We start from the raw sequence: 10,159 nt of genomic DNA, 5'->3' as shown, positions 1-10,159 counted from the left end.
GAGATTTTCTTTGCATCACTTACTAGAATGGTTTAGCACCATGATCCTTCAGTTAGCACTCTATTGCTAGATGTCATATCTTCTCTTTCTTGGTGTGTACTTGATCCTTCTGATCATATATGTCTCCTTTGTACTTGCTCTTCTTTTCTCTATTCTCCTTTAATTGATTTTGCAATTCATAACATTATAACAACCTCCAGAGCCACCATGAATTCTCTCTATACCTATCATTCATCTCTCTTGCATCTCCTTCTCGAAATACAAATTGTTTAGGGTTTGTCTCCTTAATGAAACACAAGTTGGCTAGGGTTAAGTTAGAATCAGCGGCTATGGTTGATCCATTTTACCACATAGAAAATCCCTCAATTTTATTGGTTGCATGTATTGCATAGATATTTATAATATACACCTGTATACCACTTCTAGAATTTTATACTAATTGTTTAGTTAGCCCAAAAATGGTTTACACAGAATTTTGTACCACTACAAACAACTATGTCCAAAACTTGTCACTCGATAATTGAAGTCTCTGATGCTCGACATTCACTGTATCTTCAATGTTGCAACTTGGTTCCTAAATTACTTGGCATGCTCTATTTACTCAGCTCTTGAGTGACTCAACACTTACTATCTTCTCGACACATACTAGTGCTCGGTACTAACTATGTATATTACTTGGCATGTATTGTCTGGCAACTTATGTTCGATATGCTTTGATCACTCGACTTACACTAATTTCTTGGCTTGCTCCAATCACTCAGTTTGCATTAATATTCTACTAAATAATGATTAAGTATTTTTTCATTGCCTTGTCAAAATCAATATAAAATTAACACTTTCTCTTTTTCCTTTTCATTTGTCAAGTCTACTTTTTAACTTTTCAATTGCCTTCTCTAGCCCTTTTTTTCTCTTTCTCCATCTTGAATAGTGAATTGTAAACCATAGAGTTTGTCTATTCTTCCACACCAAATTTGTGCACACTTTTTACTTTGGAGAAATGCATTGATAGGGTGCTAACATTAAATATGGTAGATTTATCTCATTCTTTGGTGGATTACTATGTAGCTGTGGTGGAAAAAAAATCATGAACTCCATCATATCTTTATTTGGGTTATATGTTGAAAATATTCTAATGGATGGAAATTCTTCAAAATGATCCACATCAAGTACATCCTTCTTGAATGCCTTATTATTTTTTCTATTCATTTTTTGGTTTCTTCAAAATTTGTTACAAATTATTGAATTCAAAACATGGGTTTGTTGATACAATATGATGTTTGAAAGGAGAAAGAGTACATGCAATATTTTTCTCCACCAATGTTTAAGGTTGTAATAATTTCATTTTGAGTATGACCAATGACATCACCCCTTCCTAATTTTGCCTTAGTGACACTAACAAGTGAAGTCTCTAGACTATTCTAAAGGTTTTTCTGTGAGAGAATTGTGACTAACATTGTATTATTATGAGTTTTCATAACCTTTTGCTTCATTCTACATTGAGATATAATATTCTAGTCAAGGTACACTCATAATGTCATTTTTGAAGATGTCTCAATAGTGGGAGTTGGAATTTCAACTAGGATGAACAATTTCATGGGTTCCCCTTTTTTGATGAACGTGATGGGCCATGTGACTCATCTCAAATGACTAGTTTATGAACACATTTTGGTGGCTCTGATAGGGTTAGTTGTTAGGAATATATAATACTAAGAGGGGGAGGAGAGGGGTGGGGGGAAGGCGGGGGTGGTTAATCGGTTTTCTATAAACTTTTGCTCACAACTGAATATTGTTAATTACTTTATAACTTGGATATGAAAGTAAACCAACAATGTTGAATAGTAAATATAACCATGTACATAGATAACTCATAACACCATTATTTTTTAACTAGAGAAAACCTAGCCAAGGGATAAACCTAGTGGGTATGATACCCACTAGATGATTCACTAAACAATAGGATCTTGTTAAGGATATTGACCCTGTTAGGAGTCTATGAAGTACATATAGTGTCTTGATTTTCTGTTAGGAGATTAGACCTTGTTATAAGCCTCAACCATGTTAGGAGTTGGTAGAATAAATAAAATGTATGCAAGAAGAGCCGACTACCCTAACATGCAATTATACAATTCAGTTCTTCACAAGAATAGATATACATACAACACTTGTTGTTTTCTATACTTCACACTTGTTCTAATCATATAGTAGAATTCACATCACATAAGGCTCACAATTCTTTCAAGCTCTCTATAAAATAGTTTTCTTCACATTACATTTTCTCATCTATCATAGATAACACACTTATCTTTGCAAGATAAGATCTTTACTTATACCTTGAATAATTATAAAACTATGCTCAGCTAGCCTTCATGTGTTCACATGCTTGAAATAATATAAAATAAATTATGGAATAATATCTACAAATTCAGCTCATCATAACTTAGTAATTATTTTGTAACCAAAATAGTTCCTAAGGCCATATAATACAATTCTTTGTTATGCACTGTTAAATATATGCACTAGTATGTTAACCATATCTCATGCCATACTATTTGTATGCACTTGGACACTGGCACACACTATTGGGATATTGTCATGAAGCTTCCTTCAACTACACATGAGCTAACTCTCAACGAGTTGTCCATACACTCAACATCTATTCACTATGCTACTGCAAATTGTCTAACACTTAGTCAATTTTCTAATTCTAAATGTGTAAATGAAATGTTGAATATATGTTTCCACAAATGATAACCATCTAGGCATCTATCTAACCATATTTCCAATAATCTCCCCCTTCATTGATGGCAACATTTGATAAAATTGGCAAGTCCCAAAATGATGTCATACACAACAAAACAAATAAAAGTAACTACACACAATTGCCTTCAAAATAAAACAATTTTATTCATGTTTTGATGGATCATTACATTCCTTATCACTCCTTTACATTAATACACAAATAATCTCCCCCTTACATATACATATACATCTACACAATTTTCCTTCTACATAATACTCCCCCTTTGATATCAATGGCAAAGGTGTCAAAAATCGTATAAACAAAACTTTGGGTGTTCTATCGCTAACCAACCTGTTAATCTAGAAAAATAATCTTCATACATGACCTTTAATCTTTCTATATCTCTCTTCTAGTTCTCCTTTATTGTCTTTGAGATATTAATTAGTGCACAAAGTGCATAGGATGCCACTTCAACTACACTCAAGTTAGTATAGGCAAATTTTTCATAGGAAGCCTTAGCTATAAGACATTCCCCAAGCTACGTCTACAAAATGATGAATTTTGATGAAATTTTTTCTCTAAGATAAGAGAATCTCCTTGCTGCTTTCTCTTTATCAGATTCCAATTTTGTTATCATATCACATGTATCTTCTCCACTTCTGCTCCATAGTCTTCAATTTTAGATTCTGGGAGTTGTAACTTGACACAAAGTATTTCAAGTTCACTTAACTTACCTTTGATCTAACTCTCAAATTCTATAAGGGACTTGTATGAGTGCCCACATTGTTCATATAATGTTTTCCCTTCATCAATATGCTTTCTCAATCCCTTGATGTTTCCATCAAGTGTCTATAGATCATTTTCCACATTGGTGCACATTGTGTTAAATAGTGTTGCCTCATGCTTTACTTGAGCTTGTGCTAAAGCTACTTCTACTAAAGTTATGCATTCCTTATCAAAGGTTTTTACCAACTCCATGTCCTTCAATTGCAAGTCTAGAATAACTACAGTTGTAGTAATTGTCATCTGCATTCTATCCAAGACTTCAATTAATGTCTTCTCCAAAGACTTTACTGAGTTGTTTTTCTCAAACAATTTACTTAATGTGCTCATTAAAATCCTTTCTGATCTTCAAAATCTAATGTCACTACTACTGCTACTGATGGAATGGCTATTGATGTTGTTACTATTGTCATTGGAGCTATTGCAGGAAAGAGTGAAACTACTTTTAGTTGTACACTCTTCTTCTCTTCCCCATCCTTCTTCTTCTATTTAGCTAACCTTTTAGCTTCTTTCCTTGCTTCCTCCTTAGCTTTCTTCTTATCTTTTTCTTCTCTCTTTTCCTAGTCTTCTTCTCTTTTCCTCCTTTCTTCTTCTCCCTTTTTCTTTTCCTCTTCTACTTTCTTCTTTGCTTCCTCTTCTTTCATTTTCTTCTCTACCTTTTCTCTTTGTATCCTTTCTTTCTTTATTTCTTTTACCTCTTTCTTCTTTTCTTCTTCCTCATCATCAGAGCTATAGTAAGTAGCAATATTGCTAAAAATGGATTGGCCAAATGCTACAAAAGGATTATCCTTTGTATCCACAATTATGCACAAACTATCCACTTGAATGGAACCAAAACTCATAACAATGCAAGGTGGTGAGGGTTCCTATTTTGTTTCCTCTACTTCTTCCTCTTCTTGGAAGGTGTATGTACTTGTACATATATTGGACTCTTAGGTTTAGACTGTGCACTCATCTTAGGCACTATAGTCATATACTTTACAAAGCCTCCTTAGTTCCTTTCCAAACATCTTCATAATTTTCTCCCATCAAAAGAATTGATCTTATTTTTTTCCTTAGCAAGGGCCCAATACCCTTCAAAATTTTATTTGATTCCTCCTTAGAGTCAACATCACATAGTTTGTTTATCATTGTGATCCTCATATTCATATCTTGCTCTAATATTCTCCTTTTCTTATTTACAAGCCTATTATAAAAATCCTCCAATATCTTATTATGTTTATTATCAAATCTTTTGTTCCTCAAAATCATGTTCCTTATAATGGCATTTTCTAAGTGCCTTCTATCCATATTACTATACAAATCATAATATTTATTCAATTGTACAAAATTGTCATCATTAATAATTTGCATGTTAAGGCCTTCTACCTTTGGCTTCCATTTTTTTTTTCTAGCTGCTATTCTTCCTTCTTGTACATTTTTCACTACTAGTCTATCTATAGTTTCATCCTTTCATTCCTCAAAATCATTGACGTGCACTATTTTTCTTCTCTTTCTAGGTCCGCTAGTGGTCTTCTTGACCCTTTTCTTGGTTGTTGATGCAGGTTCATTCTTCATCTTCACTAATTTCTCTAATTTTCTTTGTGCAATAGATGATTCAACCTCTAGCTAACTTCTAGGTTGATTACTCCTTGATCTAACTAGTTGCACTAGTGCAACTACTACATATGGTGCAATTGGGGCTTGTGCACATGGTTGTGCAACTATCACACCCTTTGAAGCTCCTACAACTACAATGGGAGTTTTTGCCAACACTTTAGTCTATCCACTAGACTTCATCTCCAATGAAATACCTTTAATGTTGTCAAATTCTTCCCTTGTCATACTTGATTCCTTAAGAATGGAATCTATCTCTTTCTCAACCTTTTTCTTTCTTTCTTTTTTGTATAGTTCTGAATGGACTATTCTCATCTTTTCCTCATATGTACCCCATCTAGGACACTATGTATCCTTCTTAGATTCAAGAATAATATATGCATACCCTTCTATGAGCTTAATGCTTATCTCATATCCCATAAGTTCTATAAATTTAACTTTGGGAATTACTACTTCCATGCAGGTGTTGTTAGCTTCCACCATGAAGCATATCTCTTCCTTGTACTCCTCCACCATAGAGGGAGGTATCCTATACCTCTATTTCATCCCAATCTAAAACTTCTTCATCATCCTATCAATGTCATCATCTCTGACATTTTTTGGTTTAGACCTATAGCATTGAGTCACCAACTTCATTGTGCACTCACTTCTATCCCAATTTATCAATCCAAGAAACTTCCTTGTAGCATGAAATAATATATGAGTCAATAAGAACTCAAATCTAAAAACTACATTATTTGTATTCTTGACCTTTTCAATGTTGTCCAACAGTTGTAATCTAATAATCTTGCATAAATTAACCTTTATTGCTTCCATGGCTATTACATAAGCTGCATGCAAAATCTAGTTGGTACTAAGTTAACCCTTGATCCATGGTTTAACTTGTACCCTAATATCTTGGTTAACAGTTTTACACCTATATCATGAATGGAGTCTACCTTCATGTTTCTTCCATCAAACTTCATATTTAGGTTTCTCTTAACCATCTTCTTGATGTTATTCTAATTAATAGGATTGTAGCCTTCATTACTCAATTCTATGACCTTATGAATTAGGTCATTGTCAATAAAAATCTTCTCATCTCCAAATCAAAACATATCATCATGTACCCTACTCAAAATGATTCGGGTCCAATCGTGATTGTCAAACTCCATATAAACATATACTTCAACAGATTCAAATTCTCTAGGTGCACATACTTAGAATTCAAGGATAAGTCACCATTACATATTTTTCCCAAGTCCTCATGATTCTCTTCATCATCTATGCTCTCAATCTTACAGTGAATATAACTTATTATATCCTTGACATGCAACACATTTTCTAGAACTAGCAAAAAGGAACCCAATGGATCATCCAATAAAGAAATAAATGGATGTTTCTTGAACTCACATCGCATTCTTTCACTTACATTATATATATTCTGACTTTCTATTTGAACTATACCTAAAAGTACTAGAGAAAACTAGATTCAAGCTTCGTAAAATACCTTAAAAACTTGATTTAGGGCTCCTACAACTTTTTTCTTCTAAAACTTCACTTTGCACTTTAATTCCCTATCAAATTGCTCTTCAATTCACTCAAGACACTTTACATGATCAAATGGTACATGCAATCTTGCTTGTGATCCTTAAATCATTTCAAATCACATAATGCATTAAATGTGTATCTACCACAAATTCAAATATTGTCTCTATATACTAGTAAGATTGATTTCTCAATTCCTACTCACTATGATCATATGAAGACTTGCACACTTGACCATAGCCTTCTCTCTATGCCCTTAACCTCCTATCAACTACAAAACTTCCAACTCTCTCTCTAGAATCAATTCTTGGCAACTGATGCCCTACCACAATTAAAACTACTTAATTCACATAACATGAGTCACAAATAATTTGTGACTTCAATGTCTTATTAGGTGCATCAAAAAATTGTTCCTCCAAAACTGTATAAGAGCTTTCTGGATCTTGAGTTGTCACAAATGCTTCCATGAATTCATCAACATTTCTTTAATTGCTTCTTTTTATTACTTATGTTATTTTTCCTTATATTATTTAGATTTCTATTAATGTCCCTTCTTTCTATTCTACAATATCTTTCTGTGTGTCCAAATTTATTACATAACTGACATATAGGTGCATTTCTCCTCTAATTAGTTCCATTCTAATTCTTAGGTGCTCTGCAATTCATTGTAATGTGTCCAAGATTATTATACTTGTAACATGTGAACTAGTTCTTCTCTCCATTAGATGTATCTCCATCATTAGATCTATTCTGTGATATTCCTCTTTTATTGTCTACATGGTTAGTATTCCTAAACATTCTATTATTTGTATTATTACCATCAAACTTAGGTTTCTTACATTCCATTGCCTTATGTCCATAGCCATGACAATTATAACAATAGAAATTAGTAATGGGTTTGAAAGACTTACTTGTATAATCTCTTTTTATGTGTCCAACTTCATAACATATGAAGCATCTACCTGTAAACTAATGTCTTACTTCCTTGAGTGGAACATCTTGCTTAGATTTATCAACTTGCTCTATTTTCTTAGGTTCATCAGGTTTAGCTGAAAAATCAATTAATTCTACTTCCCTTGATACTTCAGTAGATATGCTTGATTCTACCTTACTCAGGTTAGATTCCTTAATTGGATTAGGTTCTCTTTTGATTTCAATGTTCTTGGCTGATTTCTCTCCAATTAGATATCCAAGTCTTGCCTTGTCATAAGAAGGTCTTTGATGAAATATCTTTTGATCTATCTTTTCATTACTATAATAAAATTTCTCTAATTTTTTCTTGGCTTGTGTCAATTCTCATTTCATAATAATGTTGTACTTCTCTAACTCAACATGTTCAATCTTGATAGTATCTAGTTCATATGTAACTTGACATAACTAGAATCTAAGATCTGCATTCTTGGTTTTTAGTTCTAGTTCATTCTTGTTATCATTTCTCTTAAGACTCAATTTAAGTTCAACAATTTTTAGTTCACATTTCAAGATCTCATTTTCCTTCTAAATATCTCCTACTTCATCATTATCACTCGTCTATGCAATTAATTCCTTGCTAGATTCTAAATCATCAATCTTGTCTATTAACTTGCCAATGAAAACTTTTGCATCTTCATATCTATCTTTCAGGTTATCTCTTTCTTAAAAAAGAAGGTCAATTTGGTCAAGAGATTCTTCAAGGTTTTGCTTCAACTATTCCATATCATTAGGAATCTTACTTAAGCTATTAAACTTCTTCAAAGTAACTGGGCTCTGACAGCAATTGTTAGAAATAGATAATACTAGGGGGGGAGGGGGGAGGGTTGAATTAGTATTCTACAAACTTTTTCCCATAACTAAGTATTGTTAATTAATTTATAACTTTCATATGAAAGTAAACCAACAATGTTGAACAATAAATATAACCATGCACATAGATAACTCATAACACCATTTTTTGTTAACTAGGGAAACCTTGGACAAGGGAAAACCTGGATGAGGATGATTACCACTAGATGATTCACTAAATAATAGGATCCTGTTAAGGATATTGACCCTGTTAGGAGTATATGAAGAACATATAGAGCCTTGAGTCCCTTCCAGGAGACTAGGCCTTGTTAGAAGCCTCAACCCTCTTAGGATTTGATTCAACCTTGTTAGGAGTTGGTAGAACAAATACAATGTATGCAAGAAGAGCCCACTACCCTAACATGCAATTGTACAATTCAGTTATTCACAAGAATAGATGTACATAAAATACTTCCTATTTGATGTACTTTGCACTTGTTCTGATCATGCATACAAATTCACATCACATAAGGCTCACAATTCTTTCAATCTCTCTATACAATAGTTTTTATCATGTAACACTTGATTTTCTATCATAGATAGCACACTTATCTTTGCAAGATAAGATCTTTACTTATACCTTTCACAATTACAAAACTATGCTCTGTTGTCCTTCATGTTTCACACACTTGACATGATATAAAATAACTTATAGAATAATATCCATAAATTTGTCTCATCATAACTTAGTAATTATCTCATAACCAAAATAAATCCTAAGGTCGTGCAAGACAATTCTCTGCTATGCTCTGTTCTACACTGTTAAATACTCACATTGGTATTTTAACCATATCTCACATTGTACTATATGTATGCACTTGCAGACTAGTACACATTATCATGATACTATCATGAATCTTCTTTCAACTATTCATGAGCTAACTCTCAACAATTTGTCCATACACTCAACATTAGTTCATTATGCTGCTACAAACTATCTAACACTTAGACAATTTTCTGACTCCAAATGCATAAATGAAATGCTAAATATATGTTTCCATAAATGACAACCATCAAGACATCTATCCAACCATATTTTCAACAGTGAATATTAAGGTCTTTTACTTATTGGGCCTAGCCCACCATCACATGGATAACTCATTTTTTCTATCATCTTCTACCCTATGCCACAATTTTTCATTATCTATTGATTGAGTATAATTTATTGTCTAGCTAAATAAAATGTACTAGTAGTAGTAGTTTGGGGAGTGGATTAAGTGGAATCAGTGGTAGTGCCTATGGCGGTGGATGTAGGATTCTTAGAAACCTACTCATTATATTTATCTTCAGCATTATGTTGTTCTACTGCTGCATCTGGATGCTCAGTATCCCATGATTTGATAAATATTTCATCCTCAAGCATGTCTTCAAAATGTGAAAAGATCTTAGGGTCCCTAAGATTCTTCCTCATTTCCCAATTTTTTTTTTTTTAATCTACACTAATTTCTAGCTATAAATTCTTTATTTATGGTGCCTGGAAGAGATATTTCACTTGGATGATCTAGATGTCATAGGCTACACTTTTTCTTTTTGACTATCCAATTCTTTAATATGTGTTGACAATTCCTCTATTGAATATTGTTTTCACTGATGCATTTCTCAAACTCTATTTTGACTACTTCCCTGGAGTCCATGTTTTTTTAATTTTCAATAAATGTCATACTTCCATGCTAATATTTTATTGTGGAGTTC

Source organism: Cupressus sempervirens, chromosome 10, assembly GCF_028749045.1.
Source record: "Cupressus sempervirens isolate cs-2001-9-10 chromosome 10, ASM2874904v1, whole genome shotgun sequence".
NCBI lineage: Eukaryota > Viridiplantae > Streptophyta > Pinopsida > Cupressales > Cupressaceae > Cupressus > Cupressus sempervirens.
Note: the sequence above shows the minus strand (reverse complement) of the source record.